The 12,814-nt window shown below is 41.1% G+C and overlaps 1 protein-coding gene across 5 annotated transcripts in view; it reads right to left on the bottom strand.

The window, feature by feature from the left end:
- Positions 1 to 12,814, bottom strand: part of MID1 (midline 1) — a 321,043-nt gene that overhangs the window by 141,412 nt on the left and 166,817 nt on the right. The window lies entirely within an intron of this gene.

Here is a 12,814-nt window from a genome sequence, read left to right on the forward strand (position 1 = left end):
AAATGTTCACTTGCTATTATAGCAATAGGACAGTGTTTGAAGTACACATCTGCATTTACTGGCATAAATATATATCTGATTATATACAGGGAATAAAGTTTCTAGGAAAGCATGTGATTTTTTTTTACATATAATAAGTATGTAGAAGATGTTCATCATATACTGATATACTCCTCTGTATTTTAAGAGCATCTGCAACTGCATTTATAAGCACCTTTACTTTTGTCTGTGTGTATCTGAACACATATGCCTCCAAATGCATCAAGTACATGTTTGCAGCAATGCCAATATATCTATAGGATCACACAGCGTTGTAACTGAAATGTCTAAAGGAAGGTGGAGGAAGGAAACCATACGCAGTAGTTTAGACCTAATTACTGATGATTCTAACCTCTAGTACAAAGAAAGCCTCCAGAGAGTAAGACTGTGAAACCTTGTGAGACAGGGAAATGTGTGATTTGCCTGGGAGGAGTTTGTGTGTGTGTGTGCATCCAATTCTGGGTCAGTATTCTCTACTGCTAAAACTTAGGAACTATCGCTTGGTTTCGTGGCCTCACTAATCACCTGAAGTGGATTAAGAATCGATGACTTTAGATGGGATACATGGGATTTTCTTGAGAAGGCAGCAGTACACTCCCATCAAAGACAAACTGAAACTTCATTTTGCTTCCTTTCCTGCGATCAGTGTTACAGAGAGTGGTTTTGAAAGAGTTGCCCTACGCAGATTTCCCTGCCTAAGCTCCCGTCAAGGCCCCATCGCTGCCACAAGCAGACAGGTCAGTGAAGCAGAAGCAAAAGCTATGCTTCACACTCACAGAGCTGTACCTTTTCACAGTACAATCTATTTAAGCTTTGTTGCTCATAACTGAGGACAGATTCAGATGGCACAGCTGCATAATCTTTACACTGTAAAGTCATTGTTTGGTTGTGTGAACGCTTGCCTCCTTCCCTGACCAGGGAAAAGGAGGGATGGACAAGAATCTCCCACAAACAAACCTTAGTTCATTAAGGGTGAGGAGAGCTCAGGGCTCATTAGCAGCCTTGGGAACCAAGCTTGCTTAAACCTTCTATACTTCATGACAATTAGCGCGGGGAGCGCAGTAGCAATGACAGGAATGCTACCTATAACCCCAATATGAACAGCAGAAAGGAAAGTTCAGCAAACAGAGGCAAGGTTCAGACTGCACATTGGTATTTAGTCATCCTTACTCTGTGGGAAGAGCAGCAAGGCATCTGTTCCAGAGGTATGCTTAGAAATTAGGATACTTTGGTTCTTTGCACTAATGTGTCCTTTTATTCTGCCAAGAAATCTGAGCATTTAAAAAACGCACTGACCCCATCAAAAATTTGCTCTGTTGTATCTTCTCTGATGCTGATTTTACTTGAAACAAAGTTCAGTTTGCCAAGGACTAATTAATTTACAACTATCCATCACTTGCCATAATTGCATGGTACATCTGGTCGAAATTAAAGCCCTGGCAACTTGATATAAGCAGGAAGATAACTCCCCTACTCTCTCCTCAGCCATAGCCACACAGCATAGAATAGATGAACGCCTTTCCTGTAAACGAAGTCTAGTTTGTCTTTCCTCCTCTTCACTCTCTGTATCACAGAAGTCCCAGAAGATCAAAAACCCATTCATGTTGTCTGAATCTCTTCCACACCACAACTATGTACCTCATCATCTACTTGTCCTGCAGGCTGAATGCAGAGTTGGAAATGGGAGAAGGGGAACTGGGGCTGGCAGGAGATAACATCTATTTCAGAAGGCAAACTAATCACTGCTCTTATAACAGCAGTCCAGTGAAAACCTACCAATCTCTTGTGTTTCTTAGGACCACGTCAGGAACATGGGGCTTTCTTCCATGCTATTCTTACTGTACACATCCCTCCCACTCCTTCCTGTGCCAAACAGTTTTCAGTCATTCAGTTTCCTTCTTTGTTTTTAAACCAAAGGCTTTTCATGGTACTTGCAAAAAAGAGGTAAAAATGAACAGACACACACAAAAACAGATCAGAAAAATGTTTGCACCATTGCCTCATGGAATGATGTTTGAATCACCATGATGGATCTACATAAATACCAACACCACATTGATGACTAATTCTGATCTATCTGACCTGAATGAGCAGCAGCTCAGCCTTGACTAATGCCATTCAGTATGAGCAAGGGTGCCAAAATTTTATCTTAGACTGTAAATGTCTTGGAATAAGAGCCTATCTTCCAAAGCAATCAAAGCTGAGCACACCAACAGCAACAAAATGAAATGGCATTTCCTAGTTTTCTTTCACAGTTGCTCTAAGTAAAAACACACTGCATCTGGGACTGAATCACGGATCCTTCAAAGAGGCACTGAAGAGGGGCTACATTTTCTGTTCAATCCAGCAATTACTATTTAATCAACTACAATTCCACTTTCACTTTTAGGTTGATGCCTGAAATACAGAGAGTGTCCTGCTGATCCAGCTATGAAATCTTTCAAATTCACTGGACCTTGCTTTAAGGTTTCATATCCAGTATTTTTTTTCCCCTTGAGAGTGCTACAGAATACATAGCCTCAGTAAAATGGAAGATTATCCACGATCTCAATGCATCAATATGCATGGTTATATACACACATGGTTGTATTCCATATTCAACATGGCTCATAAACTGAAAACCATATAAATGATGTCCAGAAACAGAAAGGAATAACTTTAAGAACATAATTTCATATTTGCAAATATATGGAATTCCTAGCAGAACATTTTACTATCAGCAATGTGTCATTGAAGGGAAAAGGATTCTTTTTCTACCCACAATAAAAGTGATTGTCAGAAAACAAGTGCAAGAGCTGGAAGCAGATGAAAGAATTTTTTAGTCTGATCATTTTTTTAGGCAAAAATTGCAGATATACAGCAAGCATTTGAGGTTATAAGATACAGGAAAGGGTCTCACTCCATATTTCTTTTTCTTTGCCATTAGGATGGGCTGCCCAGGGAGGTGGTGGAGTTGCCATCCCTGGAGGTGTTCAAGAGAAGACTGGATGAGGCACTTAGTGCCATGGTCTAGTTGACTGGCTAGGGCTGGGTGCTAGGTTGGACTGGATGATCTTGGAGGTCTCTTCCAACCTGCTTGATTCTATGATTCTAAGTCATATTTACAAAGCAAAAATATACTTAACTAACTTTGGATTTGTGACATCTTCTAAGCAGATAACAAATAGTTTTGCATTATGTGGTGAGCCCTAACCCTAACCTTGATAATGTACTTTGAAGCAAGACTTCTATTAACCCTAGCAGAATTAAGATCTCTGTACTTGTTGTTTCAAGCATGACATTTTGCAGGTAGCATTAATGTCTTCAGCTGCACAGAAGGATAAAACTTTGCAGAAGTCAAGAGACATGAAAGAAATTAAAATTACAGCTGAACTACATTAAAACATTATCTCAACTTATTTCATAACTGAATGCAATGCTATGCTGCTAAAATGCTGAATTATACCTTCCATTTGTTTTATACTTGAAAAATTACATGTCAGAGAGAGTCAGAATCCAGTTGACTGTTGCCACTGATCTCAGTGAGACCCTCGTAATCACAGCCCAGAAACACATTTCCTGAGGAGGATGCAGAACAAGTGATAGGACAAGAGGAAATGGCCTTAAGTTGCAGCAGGAGAGGTCTGGGCTGGACACCAGAAACACTTTCTTCCGTGAAAGGGTTGTCAATCCCTGGAACAGGCTGCCCAGGGAGTCCCCATCCATGGAACAACTGAAAAGCTGTGTAGATGTGGTGCTGAGAGACAAGGCTTTCTGGTGACTGAGCAGTGCTGGGTTAACAGCTGGACTCAATGATCTTGGAGGTCTTTTCCAACTTTCATGATTGTTTGATTCCATGTGATTTGGTGTCTCTGACATCAGTCAAAGGCTCACTCAAGAACGATTTTTCACTGCTGAGAGTGCCCATGTTATAGATGATGGCTACGTTTTAATTACAGAAAGAAGTATATAGAAGCAGCAGGATAAAAGTATCAGAAGTGTTAGTGGAGCAAGAATTCTGTAAGCATATCCTCACAGGAAGCAACATACTTCTATAATCTGAAGAAATCACCTGCCTTTAGAAAGTTATTGCTAATCACATGTTCCTACATGCAGCTGTTCTCACTGCAAATACCCCTAATATTGCTCTTACACAGGCTAACACTCTTTCTGCACCCAAATGACACTCAGAAAATTGCAGTTCATGTCCAAATAAATTATTCTGCTAACGTCCTTAGGAAAAATAGAAACATCCAGATGTAATACCATAGGACCTGGTGATACTACAGTGATAAAATGCTTCAAGCAGGCTAACATCATCATTTAAAGTAGGACCTGGACAGAGCATTTCAGCTTAACTAGTAATGCTAGTTAAAAAAAAAAAAATAAAAAGAAAGAAAGAAAATGCTGTTCTTTTTGCCATTTTGTATCCTGTTCTAGGATCTACACAAAATTGCCTTGGGAGCAACTTCTCCTTCCGATGGGAGAATGTGATTGTTTTACATTGCATTCAATAAATCAAATGTGATTAAAGCAATGAACTGCTTCACAGCCCAGGTTGTCTGAAGTCCATTACAGCTTCCACCTTCTGCAGCACAGACACTGTAGTCTACAAGTACTCGTGTTGCTAGTAATTGGCAGCAGCAGGGTTAGTGAGATGTTTAAGTAATTTGTGCAAATAGTACAAAATGAGCTAATAATCAAAACTCAGATTTTTTTCTTTAGAAACACTGAAGGAAAACTTCTGTAATGCTAAAGCAAGCAAGAGTCACACACCCCAAAGCATGCAAGTATTTGTTTCCTTGCTGTTTCTTATCAAAGCAGTGTGAATTAATAAACATTCAAAGGATAGCACCTGTTAAAATGCTCCTGATATGTCAAAACAGCATAAAAGAAATTGACTACTTCATCCTACTCTCACATTTCATTGACAGAAGAATGATTAACTACCTTTTCTAGAATTAACTTACATGTAGCATCTCCATGATGTTGAGAAAGTTGCTTGCAACCTTTAAAGAGCATTAATACAACCAAAGCACATCTGCTGTGCTATCTGTAGTGATATAAAGCCTACATAATATTCCTCTCTGGTTGAAATGTGCTAGCAGGACAATAGATTTTCAAAGAGCTGAATCTTGTATGTTGTTCAGTGAGACAAGTACATCTCACAGAGTTAAGGTCATTGACACATCCCATACTCCATCTCATGGGAGCTAAAATAATAATTGAACCTCAAAAGCTAACAGGCAAGGAAAAAATAATCATGTCTTCTAAATCCCAAAGCAATCAATAAACAGCTGATATGATATTATCTACAGTAATCTATTAGATATAGTATTACAAGTGGCATAAGCCTATACCAGCATACATTCTGAATGCTTTTTGACCTTTAGTTTTTAATAAGCCCTGCAACTCTCATAGCTTTAGACACAAGGTTTAATATTTCTTCCAAATGCTTCAGGGGAAGGAAAGCAAAGGATTGTTTAATCTTTAGCATTTGTGAATCAGCATAGGTTTACTGGCATCAGCAGTGACCTCCTAAAAGATTTTTAGCTGAACTAAACCAAAACCTTGAGCAACCCCAAAACCTAGCCAGAAGGGACAAATTGCTATGTAACACACTTTTTATTCCTCCCTTATTTCAAGTTTTTCCTGGATTATAGGTGCTGCCTCTGAAACAAAAGCAAGTTAAAAGAACTTTACCCAAGCTGTAACTACCAACATCCATCAGTTTTTAGAGGGCTTTGGTTACAAAGCAGAGATGGAAATCTCTCACATTTCACCAGCTGGAAATTACACTTGTGTAACGCCATAGAACCATAGAATCAACCAGGTTGGAAGAGACCTCCAAGATCATCCAGTCCAACCTAACAGCCAGTCAGAGCCAGTCAACTACACCATGGCACTAAGTGCCTCAGCCAGGCTTTTCTTCAACACCTCCAGGGATGGTGACTCCACCACCTCCCTGGGCAGCCCATTCCAATGCCAATCACTCTCTCTGCCAACAACTTCCTCCTAACATCCAGCCTAGACTTCCCCCAACACAACTTGAGACTGTGTCCCCTTGTTCTGTTGCTGGTTGCCTGGCAGAAGAGACCAGCCCCCACCTGGCTACAGTGTCCCTTCAGGTAGTTGTAGACAGCAATGGGGTCACCCCTCACAGGGGTCACCCCGCACAGGACACAAAATGGGAAGGAAAGAAAGGGGAAAAAAAGACAACCAAAAAACCAACAGAGAGTTGTATGTAGTGGTTAGCAAAAGCTGACCCCTAAGACACTCAAGGGTTTAGCATTCCACTCACTCACAATGAGACGTAAAGCCTTAGTCTTTATTACTTGCTAATAAAGTTAAATCCTAAGAAGGTGGTAGGTTTCCCTGCAACCACCTTGAGGACCTTCTAAGTCATGTCAGCTGGTGCTTTATGCAGAGAGACAGAAATGCTTTATTGTTTACCATGGGCATGCTCACACACATTTAATTTCTTGAGAGTTACTGAACGGAAATATACCACAATAAACCCTGGTGAGCTCAGTATTTTCTTCTATGCACTTACATCCTTTAAAGACTTTTTAAAACCCAAACCAAGTCATTATTGACAGCCACATAATCTTGCCTCACAGGGTTTTTAGTAGCTTCACTGTGGTAAAAAATCATTGCTTCAAGCAAATAAATTAAGAGCAACAAAGGACTACATTGTATGAGCAACATCTTAGAAACTGAAGTGGTAAATAGTTTCTGATGACCAGAGAGATGCTCTGCAAGCTGAAGTAAATTAGGAAACCATGTAACATCAGTTACTACTCCAAACAGTGAAGTGATAACAGAAAATAATCCTATTTATGTGTGCTTCACTTCACATCAACCAGAAAACTAAGCAATAGCAGAAGATCAAGTATTAAACTAAAGCTCACTCCACTGAGTGAAAATGTTGCCTTTTTTAGCTGTCACTATAGAGCATCCTTGTAATTTAGAGCTCCCATTCACTCTAGCTTTGAAATGTAGGTGCCATTTGGTTTGCATAGCTCTTCTGTGCCCAGGATCACCCTGATTCTGGGAAAGGCCTTTCAGAATAGCCTCCTGAAATGAATGGAAAATGCTTTTTCACTGCCTGGCTATGCCTGTGTTGTGTCCAACATACACATATAAATGTACACAGAGAAAGGATTCACTGGCAGGCTGGGCTACTTATTTGGTTGGACTACTTACTAGTTTACTAGATATCTTCAAATTAATTGTCCTGCAGATATTCTTCTGAATATCCCAAAGAGGAGGAAGAAAAAACAACTAAGGTGAGCCATTGCTTCTGAGTATCAGTACCCTAAACAGGCCACTCAAGCAAATGGTTTTCATTATCACTCACAAAATAGCTTAATATCTTTTAAGCTATCACAAAAAGAGAAAACAATAGCTTAATTACATCCCTTTGAGATGTTCCTCATCAAAAAACAGGTAAAGTCTCACAGCTTATCTCAAGAAAAATAGGATCACTTGTACATTTGCTGACAGCTAGCAAGCTCATCCCCATTACTGTAATAGTGTAGCACTCCTGAAGAGATTACCGGCTTGCATCTCCAGACTCAAGCTTTGGTTTCCAGGCTCTTGTCAGATAGCTGCTTTAAAACTTGACTGAACATCAGCTTATCTTGTTCTCAGGCAGCTACTCAGCTTGAAATATTGCACTGGAAATACTGCATTACTCTGTACCTGTGGAGTATGTATGCTTCTGACCCTCCTCAATGTATGGCACATTTTGTGGATGCAAAAAGTGCATGCAAGATAACTATGGTGACCAGACCACCACTCTGAGCATGCCACTTCCAAAAATCACATCCTTTGAAGAACCAGGTCTCTCAGACATCCTGCTCAGATGCATCTTCGCTTTAGGTTATGTAACTCCATCAGTTACAAATAAACAAATGGGATTTGAAAGACTTTTCTCAAGGAGTGGAGCAGGCTCTAAGAAATAAACATGGGTTTTTTCAATCCTCTCCTGGAAACTTGCATCTCAGCCTTCATCTGTTATTTTTAAAACAGACTTGTAACGTTCCAGATGTTCTTAACAATATGAAGATGCTAATGCCCCCTTTTACCTCTCTTACTAGTTTTACAACAACTAACAAGAAAACGATGAGCCCTTGTTTGAAAATGAAATCTTTGAAATGAATACACAATGAAAAATATACTCTGCTTAAAAAGTTCCCTATTTTCATGAGTTTTCAGTACTGGGAAGATAATTCATCACAGCGAGAGACCAAACCTCAACTCCTCCCTTATGACTGCTAAAGGCATTATAAAATACTTCCTAAACCACTTGCAATGCCAAGCCTACACAAACAGATCAACCTCAGCTCCCAAGAAGCCATCCAGTCGCATACCCACCGCTGGATCCTGCCCTATATCTTCTGGCTGCCACATTGCTGCAGACACAGAAATCGTGCTGATCCCCTCAGAAAAGCACCAGCAGCCCAACAGGGACAGGCAGTAGCAGCCACCACAGTCCCAGTAATCCTATGGCAGCACTGGCTCCGTCTGCAACTGTGAGACAAGTCGCAGCTGAATCACAACAGGAAAATCTCCCCTACAATTGCAGGAAAACTTGCTCCACCTAACTGCCTCCGCCAGGATCCGTGCTCCTAAACCCAGCCCTTCACACTGTGCCCACAGCAAAAGGACTACCCCTTCCACGGGTCAGCCTCAGGCAGGTGAGAAGGCAAGAAATGCTTCTTCTTGCAGAGCATCCCAAGATGGCTGCAGTAGGACAGAGTTACTTTGAAGCCCAGACGAAAGCAAGCTCAGCCCTGGGGCACGTAACCCAGTACAGAATGAGAGCTGGCAGTGCTCAGCTCTGCAACAGAAGGCTGACCCAGAATGGCCAAACCTGGCATGCACAAAATGGATGCTTCCAAAATTGCTGCTCTCCAGAAAGGCAGAACTCTGCACAACAGACGTGCAGTAAATAATCACTTCACTTTTTTATTACTGTTTCCCCCAAACACTCAAAAGCTGAACACCACAAAGCCCAGTAGGAGTCTGCCAGAAGTAGCCTAGCATGGGATAGAAAGTCTTTTCTTCCTACAAAGACCACAAAGACTTCACTTCCTCAAATGCAACAGTTGAAATCAAGAGGAGAACAATAACTTATGTTATTTTTTGTAATTAAACTTGTGTGTAAGCAGCAAACGGCAAGAGAAAGCTACAAATGCTTCAACAAAGTACCCAGAAGGAATCCTCGCTGAAGTCACACCAGACATTTGGTCTCCAACAAAGGTGTTAAAAATTCATGCAAAGTGGAAACAGCAGGAAAGAATTACTTCCTCATGTTCTGTGTTTTTCATGTTGCAATGCCCTCTTTCACACAACAGTAACCCAACAAAGTGAAACAAACCATACCTCAGACATTTGAGCATAAGGCTCCAAATTCAACATCGTCTTTGGTCTTTCTTCAATGGATGAGCCTGCACTTTGTTCTCAGTGAAACAATAAACAACTGTTTTGATTATTTAATTTCCTATTCTTTTCATTTCCTTGAAACAATAGAGCAGAGTCCTCACAAATGCAGCCTTTTCATACGGTTTTAAAGGTTTCTGCTGGCAATGTCTGTTAGCATCTATATGGAATGACAGCTTGTAACAGGCGAAACGAGCATGCAGAAAGCAAGACAGATGTGCAGAGGGATTATGATTATTCAAACTCTTTTTCATGATATTAAATGTCCATGGATAATCTGTAGTCAAGTCAAGTTATAAGCAACCCAGCAGAGGCCATAGCAATCCCTGCCGGAAGCATTTTAGATTCCTCAGCTCATATCCTGTCCTTGATCTTTCATTAGACAGCATCACACAGATTCTTTGGACTGTCACTCCAGCCATGCTGGCTCACACTCATTCAGATGCATTTGAGACCAACCAGTCCACAGATCAGTATTATTAGCAGGTGCTGCCCTGCTTTATTTGTCTGCAATACAGCTAACCAGAGTTTTTCATGCCCTTTGCAGGCAATCAGCCACTTAAATAAATAGGGGGGGCTTACATAAAATATTCTTCTTCATCACAAAAGTGATACAAAACATTTCCAATCATCTTAATTCTACTGATACACCTGCTTTGACTTTTGCATGTGTGCTTCTTCATTTTTAATGAAACACTGCATGTGTTTTCATAGAAAACATTGGAAGAAGCTTTCAAAACTCATCTGAATGTGTCCATATGGAGGTGTTCAAGGCCAGGCTGGATGAGGCCTTTGTGCAATTTGTTCTAATGGAGGGTGTTCCTGTCCATGGCAGGGGGTTTGGAACTGGATGATTTTAAGGTCCCTTCCAACCCAGACTATTCCATGAATCCATGCACACAAATAATGTGTGAATGTAAATAGTTAGGAGTTTAAACCCATGTGAAAGAAGCTGAGAGCTGGTGACAGCAATGTCTTAAACTGTGATCAAACAATTCACTAGATTTCCATTGGCAAAGTTTCTAGCTTAATCAGGTTGTGAAGAAATTCAGTGTAAGACTCTGAGCTAATGTATTACTGGAGAGATAAGTCAACATACCTAAATTTAATATAGCTTAAGGCTCAGATACGTAGCAAATATCCCTCTATTGACCCCCTATAAAATTATTTCATCATGTCTGAATCCTAAAGTATGTTTTTCTGATGACAGAATGGCCAGAATGTATGTATTTGCTGTGTAGCATTCTGTTTCGTCACAGAATTCAGTCAGCTCTGCATGGGGAGAGTTTGGCCAATGTAATCCTGTTCTTCAGGGGAGTGAGAAACAGCATGCTCCATACTCTGCACGCTTCAATGCAGGGCTGTGGTGTAGCCCTGGTTACAATGCTCCTTGGAGTCAAGAAACAGAGTGCATTAGGAGACAGAGCAGATAAGCAATAGGATAGAAACAAGCAGACAATCAGTTAGGTTACCAGAAATTTTTTTCCACAGTGCATTCACAGTCCTAGAAAAAAGATAATACCAGGACTGTCTGGGAGAAGCAATTTACATGGGGCAGAAAATCACACCCTGTTGTCACTGCTGGAATTCACTGACTCATAGATTATGGTTTTTGCTGGATTTAGTTGTCTTGATAATAAATCAGGCATAAATATCTTGGTAAAAACAGTTGAACTTCACATTTGGTCCAAGTGAGCTTTTTTTTATTTAAATGGGAGAAAGTACAATTCTTACCTGTTGGTTTGGAAATCTTAAAACACATTTTGCCAAACTGATTGCTTTTATTGCTTCATCATCTGACTACAACAGAAAGTTCTTTATGCCACTCATTCCACATGCAGAACAAAAATACAATCTTTGCTTTAAAGCTTATCTTGATGGACAGAGGACACACAGTTTTGGATTGATAGGTGCTGCTGCCAGGCACATAGAATCATAGAATCAACCAGGTTGGAAGAGACCTCCAAGATCAGCCAGGCCAACCTAGCACCCAGCCCTATCCAGTCAACTAGACCATGGCACTAAGTGCCTCAGCCAGTCTCTTCCTGAACACCTCCAGGGATGGTGACTCCACCACCTCCCTGGGCAGCCCATTCCAATGCCAATTACTCTCTCTGCCAACAACTTCCTCCTAACATCCAGCCTAGACTTCCCCCGGCACAACTTGAGACTGTGTCCCCTTGTTCTGTTGCTGGTTGCCTGGGAGAAGAGACCAACCCCACCTGGCTACAACCTCCCTTCAGGTAGTTGTAGACAGCAATGAGGTCCCCCCCTGAGCCTCCTCTTCTCCAGGCTAAACAACCCCAGCTCCCTCAGCCTCTCCTCATAGGGTTTGTGTTCCAGGCCCCTCACCAGCTTTGTTGCCCTTCTCTGGACATGCTCCAGCACCTCAACATCTCTCTTGAATTGAGGGGCCCAGAACTGGACACAGCACTCAAGGTGTGGCCTGACCAGTGCTGAGTACAGGGGCAGAATAACCTCCCTTGTCCTACTGGCCACACTGCTCCTGATGCAGGCCAGGATGCCATTGGCTCTCTTGGCCACCTGGGCACACTGCTGGCTCATCTTCAGCCTACTCTTCCTCATTAGCATGCTCACAGGTGAATTTCAGCTGAAGCTTCAGTTCTGTTTACAACCAAAGCCACAGTCCAACAGCTTTTTTATAAAGGGGGTGCAGCAAAACTGCTCTGTGGACACTAAGAGACAGCATCAGATACATGAATTTCCTGGGACGTGCACAGACAAACACTTAGAGGATTAGAGTCAAAGCTAGTGCATGTTAATGAAAGGATCTTTAGTCCTGAGGGTACACCTACAGTCTTTCAGGGATATTCCTATATTGACTGTACCACTATAGTTTTAAATAAATGAGGACCATTAGCTAATTGAACTAACGACCCTTGAAATGTATTAGTAGAAGAAAGCTGTGCCTTTTAATGGAGAACACTCATGAAAACAAAGCAAAGAATCAGGGAGCACAAATCTTTACTTAACAGCATAGGGCCTGTTGAGTAACTCAAGTGCTTTGTCCATCTGCAGCAAAAGCCTGCAGGATCAGGACCCTTCATGTGTAACAAAAAATACACACCCTTAAATTATTTTCCTAAGAGTTTATCAAGTGAACTGAGATAAGTATTTATAAATGCAAGGGCTTAAAAGAAGAGGATTATGGATATTCAGTGCTCTCAAAGGAAAACAAACTGCTTAAAATGTAAAAAATACATACTTAGCCTACAGTTAGTTCAAAGATTGGTTTGTGTAACTACACATAAGATGGATTTAAACACAGGTCCCCAGAGACTGCTAAACAAAACATCTCCACAAAGGCTGACCTTGCTGACTGTGCTTG

Source organism: Pogoniulus pusillus, chromosome 5 (assembly GCF_015220805.1).
Source record: "Pogoniulus pusillus isolate bPogPus1 chromosome 5, bPogPus1.pri, whole genome shotgun sequence".
Taxonomy (NCBI): Eukaryota; Metazoa; Chordata; class Aves; order Piciformes; family Lybiidae; genus Pogoniulus; species Pogoniulus pusillus.